Source organism: Pogonomyrmex barbatus, unplaced genomic scaffold (genome assembly GCF_055798465.1).
Source record: "Pogonomyrmex barbatus isolate J1 unplaced genomic scaffold, ASM5579846v1 scaffold13, whole genome shotgun sequence".
Classification (NCBI taxonomy): Eukaryota; Metazoa; Arthropoda; class Insecta; order Hymenoptera; family Formicidae; genus Pogonomyrmex; species Pogonomyrmex barbatus.
Window position 1 is genome coordinate 3,037,719 of NW_028297109.1, and position 22,639 is coordinate 3,060,357.

Genomic DNA, 22,639 nt, shown 5'->3' on the forward strand with positions numbered 1-22,639 from the left:
ATCGAATGGTGCAACGAACTGGATACGCGCGCGTTTTAATGACGACTGCATACGCGGCGGTCCTCGGATGGGCTTTCATTCCGGGCGAAATGAAATGTCACGCGATCGAGCACACCTCTGCTTTTGTAATGAAATTTTCGGGGAGATGGGGAGAGGACATCGCGAGTTCGTCGGCTCAATGTCGCGAGCTTGTCACGCGTGCACGAGGACGAGACTTGCACGCGTCCTGTCTCACACACACACACACACACACACACACACACACACACACACACACACACACACACACACACACACACACACACACACACACACACACACAGGCACTCGATCGTACGTCTTAGCTGATCGCAGATACACACCGGCATAACGGGTCATAGCGGCAAGTTTACGGACGGATGTACCTACGGATACACGGACGGACGTCGGGATCGATCCGTGGCCCTGGAAAAGGGGTGCGGAGTACGGGGTCGGCAAGTAGCGTGAGGTGGATGGTGGCGTGGAGGGTCGCCCCATCTCGCGCGACAGCGGGAGGGGGAGAGAATGTAGAGAGGGATGCTAGTCCTGGTGACTGTGCTGCGCCGTCGCGACGTCGCTCTCATCGTCGAGGCCAGCCGAGTCCACCCGACGGGGGTTGGTTTCCCCTCTTTCTCCCTCTTTCAGCACTTCCATCCGCACTTTCTCCCTCGCTCCAACCCCCGTCAATTCGTGCTCTTCCACTTCGCTATTACTGCCATCTTCGTTCATCCACTTCACCGAATTGCCCGTCTCGCTTCGACCAGGCCGTTTCCTCCCTCTCATCTCCTCCTCGTCCTCTCTCCCTCACTCTCTCATCCTATATCTCCCACTATTCTCCCACTATGCTCCCCAGTCTCACTCTCTCGCCGCGTAGCTCTGCAAAAACAAGCATACGGCTATCCCCAGTAGCACCCCGGTACACAGACCCGACCAGAGCGTCACGCCGGGCGCCCCGCGTGCCTAGGGGTAACGTGGACCTTACGTCTCTTTCGTCTCGTCAGGACAACGTCACATACGAGCGTCGCGCGTCACGTGCTACGCGTGACACCCAGCACCGTCATGACATAACTCTTCGACACGACAATTCTACTCGATCTTCTCGCGCCGATGGGAAATCGTCGTTCGAAGAGGACAAATTTTACTCGACAAATTCTCCAACAGATCCCTTACCCGGCACTTGGTCAAATCGTTAAATTGCACCGAGATCCCCCAGGATTACGCGCATAAAACGATGTCTTTTGCCGTAAATCCGGCGTATTAATTGTGACCCGTCCCGCAGTGTCATCGTATATCGGACGCTCTCCTCGATCACACCGACAGACATCGAGGATGTAACGTAATCGAGAGTGTCCTCGGTGATTTAGACGAGCGACTCGTCCGGGAATTAGTGAGCACGGACGCGAGAGAGGCCGCACCGCGTACACGGTCGACGATAATCGTGCGGAAATGAGCGTGCCGGAATTAAATGCCGGGGAAAATCGGTAGCGCGATGTTCCCTCAGGCGCGATCGCGGAGTCACGGATCTCGCTCTCGAGGACTCCTCCTCGGGATACAGGAGCAAGAGCAATCGACGGGGACTACTCATCGGAAAGTTTGACGCTTACGCGCGAACTGAAACTTGGCCCGCACTCGTCATCATCGTTGTCGGCGACGGCGACGACGACGACGACGACGACGACAATCGTCTTAGACCAGCGAGATTTCACCGAAACGTTTCATGATCGAGACCGACATACCTCGCCACTCTCTCCCCTCTCACCTGCCCGCCACCTGTCGCGAAACTTTCCCGTACTTTTGCGCGATCGCGAGAGTTCGCATGGAACTAGAGAAATCATTAGGGTATTATCATCGCCGGTTGATATCGTACCAAACTTCGTCCGTCTGTCGATAATTCATATGAATCATAGTCATACGGTCGTAGTAACTCGCGTTCAGTCGCGCCTTTAATAACTGCGTAATGATTGATCGTTCCCAGTTTCTGAGCGGGTTCTCGTGTATGGACGTACACGAGCGAGCAGAAATGAACATTCCTTTGGCCGTCATCGGGCCGTTCGACGTGTCACTTGACTTGAGCTTATCCTGAAGAGGACTCGGATGTATTGTCCTGAGTCGCGAACGAGATTCTCTCGGTCGGGGTGTGAAAGTGCCGCGAATTAACTCTCCTCGCCCGGGAATTAAATCATTTTTTTCCCGCGAGGTGCAACAGTGTGGTCCTCGATTTCGCACGATCGTGTGCGAGCATGCGGATCGTGTGCATGCCCCTCGTCTGTTGACGCGTGATTCGCGAGAGTGAATCGGCGCGGAGCGCATCTCGGACAATACAGATTATTCCGGGCACGAGAACCGGATGCTGCAAACGGACGTGGATTTACACACCACGCTCAGCTGGAGAGAGGGACGCTAGGTCATCCTCGCTGGTAAGTCGATGTTTGACGAATCCTGGACTGTTAACCCGCCGCGCGGAATCCCCGACCTTTCCCATTCCGCGCGTTATTAATCGCGAATTTATATCGCGAGAGACGAGGATAAAAAGGAGACCAGACCCGCGTCGTAAATCTCCCATTGAAACGGAAAGCTTAGGGAAACTCGATTAATAACCATTAAGGATTAGATATCGCGAGTCCGTTACTGGCGTTTTTAAGCTTTTATTGATACATTGTTGCGAAAGAAACTTGGAATTGCTTGAGAAAGAGAGAGAGAGAGAGAGAGAGAGAGAGAGAGAGAGAGAGAGAGAGAGAGAGAAGAAAAGGAATATTGAGTTTATAAATATCTTGTTATATCTGAATCTTTTTTTACCGAAGAAAAACGATGATATCGAATATGCGATTGCAATCTTGAGTTACGAAGTTATTAAGTCTCTTTTGTAAAGATAGGAAAATAGAATGTGTAGCGCTATATAAAGTATAGAATTGTCACAGATTATTTCTGGTCTTCTCGTTTAATAATGTGCTCTTTCAAATTCATCGAACATTAGCCGTGAGATAATTGTCGTTCGATTGATTACAGCTGGTACTCAATGTCCTTCATTGCGAAATAACCATTTACTGATGAAACGATTATACTTTGAGTTTTTGTGAATATCTTTTTTATGTTTTTTTTTCTTTTTTCTTTTTCTCTTTTTTTTTTTTTTTTAACTTTTTATACCTTTTCTGAACTCGATCAAGTAGAAAACTAGCGCTTTTGATGAGAAATGAAAAGTAAATTTAATGATTACTTTTAAAACTTATTCCATTCGTATGGAAAAATTACAAAAATATTTATCCAAGAGACAAAAGATTAAAATTAAATTATTGACGATGTAAGCGCCAATTATATCCTCTCAAATTGATTATGACGCTCGATTAAAATTATTGTTAATAATAATCTCGACAAACTGCGAGAGTACTAAAATATTTAATCTTTATTTTCATTTTTGTAGATTTTTTTTACTATTAAAATTTTAATTATGAGCGTACGTCGCGCGGGATAAACTTTGAATTTTGATGTGAAAATAAATCTTTTGTGAAGCTCGAATATGGCTTAGGCCGTCATAAATAATTTCCGAATGGCCCCCCCCCCCCCCGCCGCGTGTGCATGTACTCGCGGTTAAACTGATTTGCAATCGAACGAAGTTCATAGCGCGCGTCCTCGTAATTCCGTCCGCGATTGAATGCTCCTGACATTTTAACAACGATCGTAACGGCACGCCACACGCAAGCTTCCGAATCGTTATAGTTAACTACGCTCCGAATTAATTGATGAGCGCAATCGAATCTGACGGCGATTCCGCCCAAGTAAAACCAGTCGAATCGCGTTTCAATGTAATTATATGCCTGTAATAAATATAATAGCCCCGGCGAGTTTGCGGATTCACTTTCGAATATAAACGTCTCAAATCCGAGTCACGTTGCTATTTGCGCCATTATCGAAGAGTCGAATTAGCGGCGGTTCGATTCGAATCGAACTGGCCGATACTCGAATCGAAATTTCGATTTTCATTTCGGTGAACCCTTCTTCTTTCGGGTTCTTTTGTATCGCCTCTTTTATCCCCGGCCTTTTTCCCCCTCTTGTAGAACAAGATTCGTGTATTCTCTCATTTCTTACGAGAATTACTCGGAGGTAATTTTGAAAATTGCTCGGACTATTATCCGATCCTCTGTAAATCGAGTTAGCCTCCACGTTTCTTCGGGAAGAATACGCACGGAAGTTTTTGCTACTTTTCAAATGAGCGCCAGCACGCTCAATCTTGTTTACCGGCGTTGCGTTTTATCGTGCGCCTATGGCGTCCCCAATATCGGAAATGCTTTTCCAACTGTCTTCGATTTTCCACTCCATTTCCAGTGCTACGCATAAAGTTTTTTTTTTTTTTCCCCCTTTCTGCATTCGATTCCTCTTGTACCCAACAGACGGTCTTAATCAACGCGCGTTGGAGAAAAGGAACATTCTTAAGTCTCTCATTTACTGGTTGCACTCATTTAAAAAATGAAGACTTTCTAGATATAACTTTCTTTCCTCGTAACCTGTGGAAAGTGACTGATATCAGCAATATCTAACGATATAAATACGGCAACTTCATTGAAGAGCGACTGAGATCACTTTGTGGAAACCTTCGGTAGACCGCAGTACTCGAATTTAGTGGCATCATTTTCGTAATAGCGCATACATCAGCGTACGTGTTCGTCGTAATGATTTGGCCTCTCACATAATAGTCACGATAGTGACCTGCCATATTGACCTGGTAGAACGTGCTTGGGTGTACTATAATTCCATCTTCTCTCTCTCTCTCTCTCTCTCTCTCTCTCTCTTTCTCTCTCTCTCTCTCTGTCTCTGTCTTTTGCGTAATATGTATTATGAAAATATTTATCATATATTTAGCTTTTAGAGAAGGAATAATTTATGTCATGAAAATACTTTCAAGAAATTAAAATAAGAATTTTTGTTCAATATATTTGCAGAAACGGGTTTTACAATGAAATATTATACGTATAGATGAAATAATTTCGAGTAAAAAAAGAAAATTTAGTACTCTATTATTTTTATCGCGTTTTAATAGCGTTTTCATGACGAAAAAAAATAGCTTTACACATCTTGATGTTCTGCGGAATATTAACAGAATTGTAAAATTCTCACGGTTGTCGACTTAAAAATTTTAATGAGTGGGTTTAGTAGCGCATAAACCATGTCTGACTACCAATAAAGCTTAATTGTAGCTTTTGCAATGTACGCTTGCCAGTTGTAACGTACAATAAAGTGTGATATTACTATGAGACAGTGAGAGAAAAGTACACGGAAATTCGCGATCAACGTGGTTGAATTCCGGATCCTTTCGGTTTATCGTAAATCTACTGAGATCGAGAACAGACACTTGTATCGTACGCAAATCTTCAACTACCAAGATTAATATTCAAATTTTTATCATATTTTAAAATGAGAATAATTGAAATATTTTGAGAATAATGGGGGAGATGGCTGGAATAAAGGCACAATTCTACTTTTTTATCTATCAAAAAAAGAAAATTTGAGAAATATTTGTTGTGTAATAAAAAAGTAGCAAGTTATTGTATTTTTTTTTCTCATAATCAAGATTTTATAACTAAGCCCTCATTCCATCCAGCCTCTCAAGCAATTAGCAACGGCTATATTTTTTGCTACCAATTGAAATTCTGCGTCGGAACACCGTTTGTCTCTCCAAATTTGCCACCGTAACTTGCCGAGTAATTGTAAATTGACTTCTCGGCGCGGCCCGGTATAATCGTAGGTAAACTCGATACGTGCGCACGAGAAAGAGAAGACTCGAAACCTCTTATTACTTGCCGTGGAATAAAAAGTATCGCTATATTAAGCGGCGGCATTTCCGACGTCGTGAATAACGTTCCAAGCTGGCGCGCGTTTCTTGACGTCGTCGTCGTCGTCGTTGTCGTCATCGTCGTCATCGTCGTCGCAAGATTTTCAAGCCGGCACCGGATACGCGCCATGGTCGCACACGTGCTTTGCATATCAAGACTTGACTTGTCTGTATCAACTTACTTTACCCTTTGTGCATCACGGCAGCTCAAACATCAAGTTCATCTATCTCCCCTGCTCCGCTTCGCGCACGTATGCACACGTGCCGCATACGTGTGTCCGATCGTCTCGCCATCCCCCGTCCTCCCATCCCCCCCCCGTCTCCGACGTCATCCCGTCGTTCGAGATTTTACGAGTTGATGCTTGCCCGGTAACCGTGTGATTACACGCTCGCGTTTCCCGAATGCCGTACGCGTGCCGTGCATTCTCGAATACGTGACATTTTCGCGACACGCAAGAACTCGCCGGCGGAGTCTCGCGTTTCGCAATTGTGCGCGCGAACACGACGAACACTCGGGAATGGTCGAGGCATTTTTCTACGAATGTACGTTTTTCACGTAGATCAAAGATAGGGGATAATAAGTACATAAGACAAGTTAAAGCAGATATACCGGCGTGTCCTTAGAGTTAAAAATTTTGTTGTAAACGGCGCTGTTATTTTTGGCTTACACGTGTAGACGTGTGTTGTAAAATACACGTCTCGCGAGTTACTTATGAAATATAAAGCGTCAGCCATTCTGACATTGTTGAAGATGTAATGGAATGCACCGGGTAATAGTATATGTCAGTTTCCGTTTTATACGTGACAGAAAACGAGCGCACTTTAGCTGTGATCTAGCGAGGATTCCACAGGGCTCCATCCGACTCTCTTCGAGAAAAGATGCCTACATTTCTCTGTATCCGTCGTATTCCGTTTTCAGTCTTTAGACATCGATATCCGTGGAGTTTGATGAATGCACTTCCGCCATGGGACATTTAATTACTCGCATCGAACGAGCAAAGAGCAAACACTCCTTAGCAAATTTGCAGTGCCAGCAAGTTAACCGCTGTTAAACCAGCTGCTCCATTTATTTCCGTGTCGTGAAATTATCAGTCGCGAGGTGTCTCTGCGTGAAAATCAAATTAGAGGGGTACAAACGCCTAAAGGACCCGACGAGAGAAAAAGGACCGGGCCGGAGAGGCGGGCGGAGAGGGAAAGCTCGCGCGCAGTTAAACATTTCGTTCGTGCTTCATTAAGTCGCACATCGCCGGCACCCCGAGCACCCTTGTCTCCCGCGAATTGTGTGTCGCGCGCAGTGTACCGCTTGTGTACACCATTTCTGAATATACCACGAGAGAGAGAGAGAGAGAGAGAGAAGAGAGAGAGAAGAGAGAGAGAAGAGAGAGAGAAGAGAGGAGATCCACGCCGTCGTCATGAAATTGGCACGAGTGAAGACACATCCCTTGCGCGGCGCAAACCCCTGTATCCATTTACCCGGAGTGGCCCTCATTATTCACGCGAATTTAACTTGCGGCGACGTTAAACGCGAGTGACGTTTGCGCGAATGCGGCGCGCGGAGAGACGAGCGCCGTATTAATTCGACGGTTATACGAGAACGACGCGTGGCGACATCCTTGGTACGAGAGGGAGATAGACGAAGAGGGAGGGGGGGGGGGGTAGGCGACTTAATTAGGAGACATGCGCCTCTTAATTAACCAGTTACCGTGCGCGATAAGATGCGCCGCCCGCCGATTCGTCGACACTCGTCGTCGACGTTATCGGGCGCCGTTCCGCGCCTGTGTTTGAATTCCGTTCTGTACGAATTAGACGAAATCGCGATCCACAACGAACGCGACCGGGAACCTCCCCCGAAAGCCCGCGGTATTAAACCGGCATCATCTTGTTGAACTTTCCAGTTAACCGTTGGCACCTGCGGAGATCGCGGCACCTCTCGCTCGGTCGCTCGCTCGCTCTGTCTCTCTCGCACACGTACGGAGATTAGCGTACAAATTTCATTCTCTCAAATTGCATTTCTCAAGTAAACAAATATTTCATGTCGCGCGATCCCACGAACTCGATTATCGCACTGTTCGCGCATAACGTGGTGCTCGATGTTTCTCCTTTTCTCTTTCCGTTCCTCTGGTACTCTGCCTATCTCCGCCATTAAGATTGATATCTTTAATTCAATTCGGAAAACTGCAGCCGCGTCTCGCGAGATAAGACACTGTCTTTGCGAGGCTGATCGCGCCATCACCTTGACAATGATGCTTATTAATTTACGCGAAACTGCAAATTGTATATATATATATATATATATATATATATATCAATCTGATATTTTAATTTGAATGGCATAATCCAAAGAGTGTTTTAATCCGAGTGGGAAGAAAGAGCTCTTTGCTAAATTAAGCTTCCTTGAGCATACATACGTTGGCAAACATGAAGTGTCCTCTGAGGGAATGTAAGAAAACGCTGCTGCATCTTATCTCTAAAAACTTATTTCTCGGGAAGCGCAGGAAGGACTCGAAACTTTTGACATTTGTATCGAGATTCGAAAGAAACAGCCAACTCCCCGCGATCTATATTATCCGCATTCGCGGCAATATGCCGATTTATCGAATGTGTTTGCATGGGGTAATAAACACAATGGCGAAGCGTCGTGCGCGAGAATCGTTTATTCGCGCGTACGATATCATTAATCGCCGTTACACGGGATCCCTTATGCGCGAAATTGCAGTGTGAGGGTTACATAACTCGATAACGGCCGATGAAAAATCGCGCATTAATTCCAGCCTATTTATTACATTAGAAACACTCGCTGTTATCCGACACTTATTTTTCATTCTGTCATCGTTAGCTGCAACAACCGCGGCTGTTGCGAGCTATTAATCTTTTTTCCCTTCTCCGCTCCCCCTTCCCCCCTCCCTCTCCCCCGTTCTCCATACTGCCCTCGCGGCGCGTCTTACGCTTCCTCCTCCGTCCTTTTCCCCCTCCCCCACCTCCTTCTCCTCCTCCTCTTCTTCCTCCGTATATGCCCATCCTTCTGGTTATAATTATAATGGATTGAGACGCGGACGAGACTCTCTCCGCGAGAAGTGATATCGAATATTCCGCTCGTATCGCCCTCGCGGGGCGAAAACATCAGGTGGCCCTTGTGAATCCGTTTCTCTCTCCGGCGAGAAGCGCGCGCGTCAGATAATTCCGCCGGCGACGGCAGACATTCGTCAGTGTCATCCGCGGAAAAAAGGAGTGCCCGCAGTACGTGGAAGAGGAGTTTTTCACGCGGAGCCCCTCTCTCTCTCTCTCTCTCTCTCTTTCTCTCTGCCTAGGAGAGTCTCGGTGTCTAGACTAAAAAAAAAAAAAAAGAGAAAGAAAGAAAGAAAGGAGGAAAGAAATTGTCAACTAGATCCCGGAGAACTGGATTTGACAAAGAAGCGACTATGGACATCCCAGTCTGTTCGAGACATATTATCTTTGTATCGGTATCACAGCAACAGCGCGTCGTTCTTTTCTCATCACACATTTTCCGTCTCGCTTCGTTTCCCCGTTATCGTCACTCTTAATACGAGATTATTGTATTGTTTCAATTTTGACGCGATTTATATGGAAGAGACATATATACAATTTTATTATTATTCGCGAGAGTTCAACAATCACGGAATCCATTTTCATAAGCCCTTTGTGCTGACCCTATTCTCGAGAGACGAACAACGGAGAGAACACGAGCACCCTTCAGTTTTCGTCGGTTCGCGACGCGTTTGTTCTCGGTTTTCCCTATGTGTCGCGTCACCTCCGGCGAGGTGATATTACGCCGCTTGTTTGGAATGAAAATTTCAAGTGCCGTCGATTTTCCGTGCCGCCCCGTATTGTAATTTATAGGAACACCAGGATTTATCCTGAATGGGGTCGTCGAGCGTCTTTTGATGCAAATTTCCTTACGACGACACACGCGGCGACTTTCGCACACGTAAAGATTGATTTCCGCGTCATAAAAGTCTCTCTGCGGGTCGGGTGGTAACATGGACTTGATGCGTATGCATCATTTTCCTACGTAAACGATTGGGAGGAAGAGTTTCAATTGTAACGCCGGGGCGGAAATACTCGTTAACGCACGAAAGATTGCCGAGCGAGTGTGCTTTTCCGGGTGATGGTGTCGGCAAATATACGATGAATCTTGGATGTGTGCTCTTTTAATCCCAGGAGCAAAAAGAGAAGGAAACTCGCAGGGAGCAACGAAAGAAATGAATGAAAGAAATTAACGAAGTGTGTTCTCAGAGAGACTGCGCTGGACGTTTAAGATACTACTCGTCTTTGCTCGGAGTAGTTTTATTTGAGGAAAAAAATATCATTTAGTAAATCTATCGCGAGAAATCTACAATTTTATAGTTCTATCATACTATTTGTAGATTGTCGAATACGACGGTACAAAGATCCGTTACAAACGTCGCGGTGAGCAAGTTGCGGAATCGTGTCGACGTCCATAATTCACCGGTGAAACGCTTTGCCGGAAAAATCGGAATACCGATCGGACATCTGGACTGTTTTAACCGTTAGTTCCGATAATTATCGAGTCCGATTACCCGGCGCATCTCGAAATCCGTGAAATATTGAAAAACAACGAGCTCGGCTCCGACGGCCCGTTCGGTTCCGGTCGAAACGCGCTCGTCGTGAAAATGGGGAGAATCCGTGAGCGCGATTAAAAGGAAAGACACGAAACCGCCAACGGCCGCTCTAATTGAGAAAAATAAATTAAAAGCCAGGTGTGCACGGTTAGGAATATCCGGAGATATCCCGACGGCGAAATGTGCAATCGCAACAACGCGTGAGAGATAACGTTTCGATGGCTGTCGAGAGGCCAGCCGCACGACTATTAATTAATGGCTCGTGCCTTTTTCGCGGTTCCAATTAAACACCGAGGTGGCGGCGGGCTTAATCTCCACTTCATCTCACGCTTCTTCGCTCGGAATAATGCTCGGCCTCGAAGAAAAGAGGCTCCGACGAGAGGAGGAAGCTCAGGGAAGAGAAGAAACGGGTAAAACCGCGCGCGGCCACGCCGGTATCACGATGCGGCCACGTGCAAATGAGCTTTTAATGCCCGCAGCTCGCTGGTAAATAATAATTTAATCGCGCGCCGTACATCGCTCGTCCTTTTTTTCGGCCGCCAGACGGCCGAAATAATCTCGTAATTCAGCCTCCGAGAAACGAGAAATACGATCGTAACCACACACGCTTTAGAGACGCCCGCGTCATTCCGACAATCTCGATATTTATTTTATTTTCCCTCGTCGAGTGTTGTTAATATTGGCTCTACTTGAAACTTATTACGTAACATCTTCGATATATTAGTGCTGTCTGTATCTTGGAAGATAGATCGCGCGGGGAAGATGCGATGGAGTCTCTGAGATGAGAGAAAACTCCCAGAGACCAGAAGCCTTTTTAAATTATCGCCGCATTTCTTTCTGCCACCCTGCGAGTAGACTCGACCAATGAGGCTGGGATGAAAGGAGACGAAGGACACCCCAGAGGGGGTCGATCTTACTAGCACACCAAGCGCAGCTGGTGATAGTACACTTGTTAAGAGGACGTGCACCTTCCGACCGCATAGCTGTTCATAAATTTAACGATATTGCGCAAGCATCGTTTCTCTTTACGCTGAGCAACGACATGAAATATCCGGCGATGCGAATATCGGTAAATAAATAGGGATTGTGCCTCGTATCGATTATCGTTTATTTTAAACAAGATCACTGAACAATCCGGCTCGCTCTTGGGGCTATAAAAAAAATTGTAAAATAAAAAGGGAGAAATTATTTATCCGTTTAGCCTCAATCCAGTCAATTAATGTTACAATATGCCATTAATCACACTGTATCATAAATAACACTTGGAAAAATTGCGGGGACGGATAGCCAAAGACAAGGGGACTCGCAATGTTTCATTTAAATAAAACCGTTCGCTAGATCTCGCTGAATCTCACTGCGCTTTTCGTCGGCAGGTGTCGCTTTGAAGCCGCATTGTTCATTTATCACACAAAGTATTTCGCTGATTCGTCGTTTTGCGTGCACGACCCCGGGATACACCTTTTCAATCTCCGCCGTTGTCAGAACGGCAACAGACTCGCAGTCGACGTCCCGTAAATTTTTCTTTTTCTTTTTCTTTTCTTTTCTTTTCTTTTTTTTTTTTTTAGTTTCACGTCATAGTTTAAACTTCAGTTTCGGCCGTACGTCTGGGAATAAAACTTGAAACGATAACCGTCGGAATTCCGTGCCATAAATTCCGTCGCTCGCGTTTTCCGCAGTTTACAACTCGCGCTAGCAGCGGCACCCCTCCCGTAGCGTTTTAACTTCTCGAAAATTCCTTCCGGCGAGACATTTCGTTGTCCTCGAGCACCCCGGCATGTCGAGGATCGAGGATCGAGGATCGAGGCACGTATTCGAGAACGCGTTATTCCTCGTTCCGGCGTATTCCTCGTCCTGGGGAACTTTTTGCGACGAACGGCGAACGATAATGGCGCGCACCTCTCAATAATCTGACACGACGACCCTCCTCCCTTTCCCCCCACAGCCGCCTATCCTGTCTCGCGCTTCTTCTTCCCCGGGCCCGCATTCTCGTCTCCGGCATCGCATCTGGAGTCAATTTCGCCTCTCCTCCAAGTCGCGTGATTTTTCCGATCGGTTCCGCCGCCGCGAACAACGGCTGCATCGCAGACCGGGAGAGGAAAAACTCGACGCGAGAGAAGCAAAAGATGAAGGCGAGACGAGGGATGGCACCGCCGGGGGATGTTGAACGTGTAAATCTCTCATGAGATTTGCAGATAATCGAGACACCGTGAATGCACCGAGCGCAAGCCAGGATACCATTCCTCGAGAATTCCTACGTTCGCGAGGTCGTCGTCTCTTTTTTTCCAACTCCTCCCCCCGCCTCCCCCCCGCAGACAGATTCGTACGATATAAGTCTGATTTATTTTGGGGTTGTGGTAAACTCCGTTATCGGAAATCTTGTTAAACTCATCGCGCCATATCCCTGGCTCGGTACGTGTTCACATCTCATTCAAATTCATGATGTTTCGAAACTGGCTTACTTTCAAAATAAACGACTCGTGTATTATCCGAACGTTATTATTAACACCTCGGGCGACCTGGTTTCAGACGCAAAGAGTCAATAAAGTACGGAGCACAATCTGGCGGAATTAATTTCATAAGAGAAATAGGAATGCCTTTCTCGCGCGTTTAAAATAACCTTTATAAATAATCATTTTGTTAGTGTAGAAATTGGAAAGATCTCGTGCTTGAGATATAAAATTATTATCACGTATTAAAATATGTAACGTATTAAAATATGTAAATCGGAGATAAAACGTACATGTAAATGTAAATGTAGTTGATAACGGAATTGCGGCGTTTCGCTCGTCGTAATACAGATTGACACTATCGTGAACATATAAAATAATAGAATGCATGGAAATATTCATAGTCAAGTCAATTTAAACTTGTCCCGTACTATGGCGTGACAATAAGTTTCGTGTGTGAAGTTTCGCTAACGATGCCGTTGTGCTAAATTTTACAATATATAATCTATTTCGCAAGTGAATTTCGGGTAAGTGAATTCCGCACGGTAATATTTAAAGCTGTTAATAGATTTTTTCTTCTTATGAAAGAAATGATTTATTTCCTCATAACTTTTTCCGAACGTACCTTTTCAATTCAATTTCTTTGGATTTGACGATTTTAGTCGAGCTGTTACTCGCGAAAATGAATGAATTATGTTCAAGCATTCAACATATTGCGAATTAAATCATTTAATCATTCTACATATTTAAACATTAATACGAATGCAAATTAATGTTCAAACATCCAAAGCTATAATTTCTGATTTTGATATTCCGAATTATTATATTAATTAATTTGTGTGTATTATTGTGTCCTAAAATTATATACGAAACCGATATCTTCTTTAATATGGTATTTTCCGATGCTGCAGGTGAGTTGTCAATAATTACAACGAGCGTAATTTATGCGCAGATGTATGAGCTGCAGCTGCAAATAAATTGTTTACCGGTAATGGGCAATGCGCAGTGGTACTATAAATTGTAATTGAATTATTACGGCCGGCATTATATTGCGCTTGCCTTTAATCAAGCCCATCAGATAACAAAGTTAACGATAGAGATTGCGCCGCACGTTACGTCAAATATATTAACTTAGGCTATTTGCGCGTGCTAAAGTATTTAATTTAATAGGAATTAGACATTTCGAGCTTTGTTTCGTAATACGGCATAATCGATCGCATATATGTTGTATGTTGTAAAATATCAAAGGGAATGATTAATGTTTGTCCATAGAACTCCATCTCTTTGTGATAAAACAAAATGGAATATCATCCAATCGGAAGCTCCCAATCTGTATCAGAATGGGTTTCCATTAAATTTCTCCGGACTACTTGCATAAATAGTAGGCTTGATTAAAATGAACAGAAGACAAGGATAAATGTCTTGAATAAACCAGAGCATCCGGCGTTTTGATTCAGCGATCGTCTCATTGTTTTTTTTTTTTCCTTGCGATATTTCGGGAAATTATTTCTTTCTTAAAATTAAATTTAATCGAGATTATCCATCTCGAGTCTATCTTATATAATGCAGCGACCCAAAAAAAACTGCAAATTCGTCGTAAGCAATATACTAATGACACTTTTGTTAACGATATATATAGTTTCTATTGATTGCGAGAAGTGGCAGGTAACAAGCACGCGGACGGCGAGAATTCGAGTAAACGCTCGTGTAGTACAATCGCAATCAGGCCAATCAATTGTCCTCTTTTTGCGGCACACACGGTACCCGTGCTCTTCTTTAAACTCGTCGCATGATTAAAAAAAACCCCAGGAGAACAGGAAGGCCACGTGCGCGGGCGGGAAAGAGAGAAGGGCGGGCAGGGGCGAGTGATGTAAGAGAGACAAAATGTAGGTTCGCGCGCTGGCTCCGTTCTTGAAAACGAGCACGCGAGTCGAGTCGCGCGCTCGTCGTGGAGCGCACTCGGAAAAGTAATTAACATAATAAATTAGCTCGGAAATAAAAGCGGTCTGCGCGTGCGGCGCGCCGGGTAGGCGCGCATGCGGGAAGCACACGGGCTAACGACATCGCTCTCGTGATTAGGATAACAAAGAGAACTCGCGGCCTGGCCCCGAAGGGAGTGGTTGCCTCGTAGGAGTGCACGCCAGCGAAACGTCAATTAGTACGGTAGATGAGGGAGGAAAGAGAGGGGAAAAAGTGTTGAGACGCCAGATGGAGGAAACGAGGGAAAGCGAAAGAGACGGACGGGGCGACCGAGCACGGGGGAAATAAGGTCCCTTTGTGTCGCGAGATTTTTATTCATGGTTGCAGCCACGGCGTTGATTTTTTTTTTTTTTTTTCCACGACTACGAGCCACAACGACTCACCATGTCGACGGGGGCGGTTTGGTTCCAGCCGCCGCCGAAGGCGGGGAGGGAGGGGGGGGGGGAGGTCGAAAAACATTTCGAGCAGAAGCGGGTGAAATTAGTTTAGCGTCGCTTCGTTTCGGTATCCACGGTTCATGGGGCGCGTTTCGAACTTGGTTCTCGGCAAAAGAGTCGGAACTTCTTTTTCCGCTCATTCAGTTCGGGCTCCTCGAACCCGGAGAATCGCGTGTAAAGAGTACGGGGAATATCTGCTAGGAAATCCCTCCTCGCGCGCTCGGTAGGGAATCCTACTCCTTGCTCTCGAGTTTCATTGCGGAACTTGGTCGCAGCAGCGCTGCAAGCTGATTTTTTTTTACATCGCGAGGATTTCATTCTGTACGAGTGCTTTTTTGCTAATCTTGTAAAGTAAAGAACGAATCTTTTTGCGGCCGCCGAGACGCATGAGAATTCTCCGTAATTACTGAGGATATCAAGGCGCCTTTTTTGTTGAATTTTGCAAAATCTCTCTCTCTCTCTCTCTCTCTCTCTCTCTCTCATCCTGTCTTTGCCTCTATTTGAAAACCTGTTTCCATAAAGTATTTGTTTGCTTCATTAATTAGTAATTTCTAGAAATGATTTTCTCTCTCTCTCTCCCTTCGTAAAAGCTTCATTAATTATTTAATCCCTTTAAAATCGCATCTTTGCTTATCCAAAACAGTATATACTAATACATTTTATAATACAGTACGTAATTCGCGAAATCAGGAAATTTATGTTTAATGAAACTCGGAGCGGTAGTCGTAGCGCCGCATATGTATGCTCGTAGTCGTACGATCGGACGACATTAAAGGTTAATCAGAGCAGCAATAAAACGCAAATTTCTCGCAATCACGATCGTAAACATCGGGATATAAATTGCGAGAGCAGGATTGCGCTATATTGGCGGAGAAGTTGGGAAGATAGAGAGAGAGAGAGAGAGAGAGAGAGAGGGGGGGGGGGGAGGGGGAGGAGGAAGGGGGGAGTCATCGTAAAGGCCTCGGCCGTGACTTGGCATTATTCGCAGCTGTCAGATATTACGTCTTATCTATAATTCGATTTTTCACTGCGAGATGAATGTGCGCGCGCGAGATCTCGAGATCGTCGTCGTCACGTTTGTCCTCGTGATCGTCGTCCGCCGCGACATTCCGCGGGAGATTGCACGCGTTCCTCGAGAGTCAGTTTCTCCCCTCCCCTCCCCTCCCCTCCCTCCATCCTCCCCCCCCGCCCGGCAACTTTACGCCAGGCCATATCTCCGAGTTTTCACTTAAACAGGGGAACGATCACCACGTATTTTTCCTTTTATTTCCGCCATTCGAGACTTCCCGCACTTCCCAAGTCCCGTTCTTCTTGTTTCGCAAGAGCGACCCTGCGACCAACCGCGTTGCCTCATCAGATCTTGGATATCGAGTCCAAAATTGCGGTGCTCGTCGCATTTTACGAGCCACTTCAAGCTTAAATTTCTCTCTCTCTCTCTCTCTCTCTCTCTCTCGCGAAATTTATTTATTGCTGTTTATTTTATTCGGTTGGTATTCGGCAATAGCAAGAGAGCAAAATTGACCGGCATACCGATCGATTGGATCAATCATCGCAATCTTGTTATCTCGTCTCTTATCCCCAGTTTCTCCAATCACCTGGGAATTGTTTCTGTTATCGGATTCGCGTTATTTTCTTTGCATCATTACACCCGGAGCTCCGATCTCATTGTGCGTTTTATAATATTTTCGTTAGTTATGGTTTTACCATCGATAGCCCGATCGTATTGAAGGGAGACGTTTTATCAATATGTCATCGAAAATCACGTTTGTTTCTCAATCGGATAATTCAATCGGGTATATTCCCTTACGAAATTTTACTTATATCTCGCGCAGCGATTTATAATTTAATTGTACTTGTTTTAATTTAAAAAGGAGGAAAAGCGGAGAATATAGGGGCGGAGAATTAAAAACAATGAAGTTGTCTCTTCTGTTTTCACTGCGTGCAGCGGTCACATGCAGGCGACACGGTAGAAAATCGTAGCTTGCAGAAGGCGGCGGTTCTCGTGCCGTAAAATAAAAGGAACATTATCGACGGCCGCGCGCGCGATACCGTCGTTCACGGAAAACTATTTCCCAATGACAAGAAGAGAGAGAGAGAGAGAGAGAGAGAGAGAGAGAGAGAGAGAGAGAGAGAGAGAAAGAGCGGAGGAAAGGAGCGTAACTGGGCCATGGCATTGACAGTATATTTACTTCGATTTCGGTAATTAAACCTCGTTAAGATACTTTGGCGCTTAATCGCGGGGTTAATCAAAACGCCACGATGAAATTAACAGATTCATCGCGCCGAGCGGATTTAAAAGTCGGCATCTTACGTAAATCGCGTTACTCCGTGACGTCGTCGGGCGCGCACAATTTTGTCCGGGCCATCCTGTGGAAAGATAAGGACAAAGATGTGCCGGCATCGTCGTCTTTTGCTGCTGAAGCTGCAAAATATCTGCATCTGGCTCCTGAAGTGTGTTTCGTTGACGCAGCGAGCAGAATTTCCGAAATGCGTTGATCTCGTGTCGAAGCTTAACTCTCCGTCTTCACGAGAGGATGGCTTTGATTCGAAGGCGTTGCCTTCGGAAGGTCGTCCGTTTGGTCTTTTTTTTCAAATCCGAATCTTCTCTCGAACGCTCTTTCTCTCTCTCTCTCTCTTTCTCTCTCTCTCTCTCTCTCTCTCTCTCTCTCTCTCTCTCTCCTTTCGTGGCTCGTTCACTGCCGTTTGCTGCAAATGCAATGTCCGTGGATGTAGCTGCGACTTTAACTCGACCAATGAAACGGTAACCGATTCGCCCTCGTCTAGTTTGCCGTCTTATGCCGCTCCACTCCAAGCCAATTTTCCCCTCGGTTTTCTTTGCATTGAAAGCCAGTTTTCTTTCGCGTCATCGAAAACGCGAGAGTTTGTCTAAATATCTGGAAATGAGTTCCTTAAGAGGGCAGAGCGGACATATAATAGAACGAACGTAATGGAGGTATAGAATGGGACGTTGTTAGCGTTTGATGAATCGCTGGAACTCAACCCTGGTAAATTTGATGCTTTAGAGACGAAAGAAGTACTTCCAATGCTCACCAGGTTTTTCTCCTGCAATTTTTTTTAAAGAGATGAATTTTAGAAAGAGATAAATAATTTTGCGTGTGTAATATAAAAAGTGTATTACATACATATTTTACGGAAGGAGCTCCCGCGCCAAACGCTCTTATCCGGGGGATTAGAAATTATCGCTGGCTTCGGCACTCTTTACATTTACCAGTTTTTCCGTTCACGCTCCTCTTTTCGGGCGAAAATAACGCGCAGATTTAGCCGGTGAAACGATTCCATTCTTCTCAATCCGTTCGGAACGCAAACAAGGGATATCTCTCTCGGTTTATCTTTCCATGGGACTATAACTACTGCTCCCAGCCCTGTATTTGTAGCGCGTTGGGTTTCGCTCGGTGGCGTTGCGTTTATGCGAAGGCGTGAGGAGTGTTACTCTCACCGTTGTATAAAGTACTTGTTTGCGTTCGCGTCTCTCTCTACGAGACGAGGATACTCCGCGCAAAATCCCGATTACGGTCCGGCTTTGTGCCGTCGAGTGTTTCGGTATCTGGGTGTCTCGTTAATCACGGATTCCTTGGGAAAATTGGAAGCGAAAATCCCGATCCAAGGTCGGTGCTGGACAGAGAGACGGACGGACGGATACACGAGAACGTTACCTTTGCTCTCCCGCTAATGCGGTCGGACCGAACGATATTTTGGTTTCACGATAATGGACCGGGCGAGGCTCCGAGGGAATTGTTGCTCTCGACAAATTGCGACTGCGAGCTCGAGCGCAAAGAACGTCGGTTCATTTCGAGAGATTTTCGGAAAATCATTCTCGCCTCGCCTTTTTGCCTCCGAACTAAGAGAACTCCGAGATAACAAGTAACGCGTGTAATGGATCCGCGCGCGGCGAATGATACCGCCAGACGGCAGTTGAGAACTCATAAAGGGAGATATGGCGAGAATGATGTGTATGGCGAGAAATATGGGCAATATCGTTCCGTATCGGCTTCCATACTTCAATTTTCTTTCCCCCTCATCTGAGGATCTCAACATCTACGGGCCGGGCTAAGAGTACAATAACTTTTCTTATCTGTTGCCGCGCGGAACATCTATAATACTCAGGTCTGTATGAGAGACATCCGACAATCGCTTACGTAATGGCGTAATGTCTTCCCTTCGTAGTACTCGAACGATCCCCGTTATTGATGGTACACTCCGCACGCTCACGTGAGGAATCCCCGAAGAAGTTAATCCGCTTAATAAGATGAGGCTGATCGTAGCAGAAGGGGAGACTCTCTTTTTCCTCATCATCCATTAATTTATCTCCTCGTCATCCGCCCTCTGTACCTTGGCACTTCCCTCTCTTTCTTTAAATACACCGTCCTAAAAGCAGGCGTCGCCCGCCAGGGATTGGGTTTTCGCGGCCTACCCTCTAATTGACCCAGTTCAGAAGATAAGTATCTCATGGTACAGTCGATGCCGCAAATTATCTCCCGACAAATCTCCGCCGCCACCCTTGATGTTCCCTCGAAGGTAGCCAGCCCTCGAGGAATCTCGACGTCGTTGGGAAAAGTGTTGATGACGATATCCTGGAAAAAATGCGATTAAATTGCAATCACGCTCCGGACGGGCTGTATTAAATTTTAAACGTCTTACATTTTTATGCGGATGGAATTATTTGCGCGAAGATGCCCTCCGGAAGCTAAAATTTTCATGTCTATCATGCACGCTAAAAAGTTCATGAAACGTGTTCTGCAAAAATATATGCTGCAGATACACACACACACACACACACACACACACACACACACACACACACACACACACACACGCACGCACGAAGTGATCTCATGGGAAGGACTTGTAGAAATTCCTCTCTCTCTTCTCTATGGATTTTTCAACCAATTTAAAGTCGATGGCTTCAATAATCATTCACTGATGGTTTATTCTATTTGCTATCTATCCTATTTGTCGATTGTTCAGCCAATTATTTTTCGAGAACGACCCATCAGCCCATTAAATTCTGCAGCGGGGCAGGGGAGGGGTGGGATGGGGAGGGGAGGACGAAATGTCAAACAACGCTGAATGTAAGGAGCAAATAATTCATGAAATTTCGTCGTTGTTGAAATTGCCCGACCCAAAGCACGGTCGGTATAATTGAAAGCGTTTTAGAAGTGGGTCCCCGTGGAGGGACTACGAGACCGAATAAAATAATAACCGGTTATGAAGGCACGCAAAGAAGGAAAAGAATAATCCGGTTTGCCTTTGAGAGAGTGACATAATCTTTCTCTGACGAAACGGAGGGTTAAGCAAACTATGGCGACCGAATAATTATATGATGCTGCTGGGATTAATGACCAAGCGAGAAAAAAGTACAAGCGTGTACAGGCGGAAAATGCGTCTTCGAATTTCGATGCGGTTCTTGTTAGATAGTCGGGACGATGGAATGTGGAATTAATTAAGGGCGCATTAGGACGCGTGAAAATTTGATGCGATCTGTTGTAGCGGACATTATTCCATACTTAAATAATTCTCCTGCTTTAATGCACGCTTATTACTAATCGATAGCTCCAAATTGGGAAAACGTACATTTCGCAGGGATCTTACGTGGGATGTTACGAAAAATTACTTTGAAAGTTATTTTGAAGAAGAAATGTAAATTTATATGTTCGTTTATCATGCGATACAATGTATGTCGATTACAAGTTAAGTATGAAATGTAATATCTTCTTCAACATGAAGTTGCAGGGGAGAGGCATCGCGAAACCGAGTTGCAAAAATAGAGGCGTCTGAAATTACCGCGGTGCGGTAACTTCAAAGATTTCTCGGCTAGACGGATACGCGAGGAACCGTAAAAATCTCCGATGCTCGAATTATTTTCTTGCCTCCCGGCGCTTCCGCTGGCTATGTGGTTTCGTGGTTTGGGACACACCGGGAATTTAGAACATAAAAATCGGGATATCAGCGACCGCAGGACGGAGGGCAGGAAGGCAGTGCCGGTGCACGAGTCCAAGGCGCAGCTCCAGTGATTTCCGGGGGGGATAATCTTCGTGCTCGCAACGAAAACCAGAATATCCGCGGGGAGAATCGAAACGAGAAAGAGAGAGAGAGAGAGAGAGAGAGAGAGAGAGAGAGAGAGAGAGAGAGAGAGAGAGACGCCCGTCCACATGCGAAAATTCTCGCGTAGAAAGAAAAGGACGAAAGTTACACGATTGATATTAAATTGAAATTATACTCGTTGAGTCAAATCGAATCTCGTATTAATTCGCGCTTCAAAATGCTCGCGCGATCGTGCGAGTTTCGTGGTGGAAACGCAGGGTGCTGGTTAGAAGGAAAAGAATAGTTTGAGAGGGACAAAGAGGAGAGAGTGCTGCAGCGTGAAAATGAGATCAGGCGAAACTGAGAATACCGAGCGAAAAAAAAAACTGTCGACTTCTCTCCCTTTCAAACGTGATCCACTAATTTCACCATCTTTTTTTTCCCATGGCTTCCACGATCCATGGCGCGCCGTCGACGACCTTTTGTCATTGCCGACGACAAATTTGACGGGCTCGCATTAATCTCGGCTCTATTACCGGGCCGCGTTGGTCCGGCGACGTCGCGGTAATTTCTACTTCCTGAATTTTCGCGGGTACGCCGACAGAAAAACTGCCGGAACGAATTACAACTCCGGCAATTAAAAGAAATGGGACGCGCGAGGGATGTCGGTGTAATCGTACAGCTGGGATTCTCTTTTCCTTTTTTTTCTTTTTTTTTTTTTTTTTTTTCTCCCACGGACATCCGCAATATGCGAGCGAAACGTGCGTGCGACAATTCCCATCGCGATTTGTAATTGCTCGAAACATAACACGTACACCGAAAACTTTACACAATAATTTGTAAAACCAACGCGCATGCGTGCGAGAGAAGGGAAATCGTACCACGGAAAATCTATTTTACAACTTGCGTGAATAATTAAAAAACATGAATATATCTTCGTTTATCTATTTTAATAATCCGTAATGATTTTAATGACACAAATATAGATTTTTCGACTCGATCGTACCTGTTATGATGAGTAATTAAGACCGCGCGATAGATTTTACATCGGTGACGTTTCATCAGATTTCCGTGAGAAAAAAAACGAAATGTATCTTAATTAAAATTTTATTTTTGCTTTATTTTTGGTCACACGTTATTATTAAGATATACGAGTTTTAATGTGAAATGCCGCGTGTAATTTAGAGAATGTCGGGTATTCGCGAACCGGTTTCCAGGGACTAATCGTAAGTTTCCGGTTAGCATGTAAACTTTGACCAACTACGTATCTATTAGCAAGAGCAAACACAT

At 45.4% G+C, this 22,639-nt stretch overlaps 1 protein-coding gene and 1 long non-coding RNA gene across 7 annotated transcripts in view; one reads left to right on the top strand and one right to left on the bottom strand.

Annotated features, from left to right (window-relative positions):
- Window positions 1–22,639, top strand: part of NLG-5 (neuroligin 5) — a 185,658-nt gene that overhangs the window by 17,929 nt on the left and 145,090 nt on the right. For 2 of the 6 annotated variants that reach the window (XM_089072241.1, XM_089072244.1), the window contains exon 1: window positions 900–2,435. The exons of 2 other annotated variants lie outside the window; for them this stretch is intronic. The gene's annotated coding sequence lies outside the window, so the exon portion shown is untranslated. Of the gene's footprint in view, window positions 1–853; window positions 2,436–22,639 lie in introns of those variants that run through there. 2 more of the 6 variants (XM_089072243.1, XM_089072242.1) reach the window with 2 other exon arrangements.
- On the bottom strand, window positions 14,359–21,874 carry LOC148937561 (uncharacterized). The gene is made up of 2 exons (XR_016138250.1): window positions 18,451–21,874; window positions 14,359–18,370 (listed from the first exon to the last, which is right to left on the bottom strand). It is a non-coding gene; the product is annotated as an uncharacterized LOC148937561 (long non-coding RNA).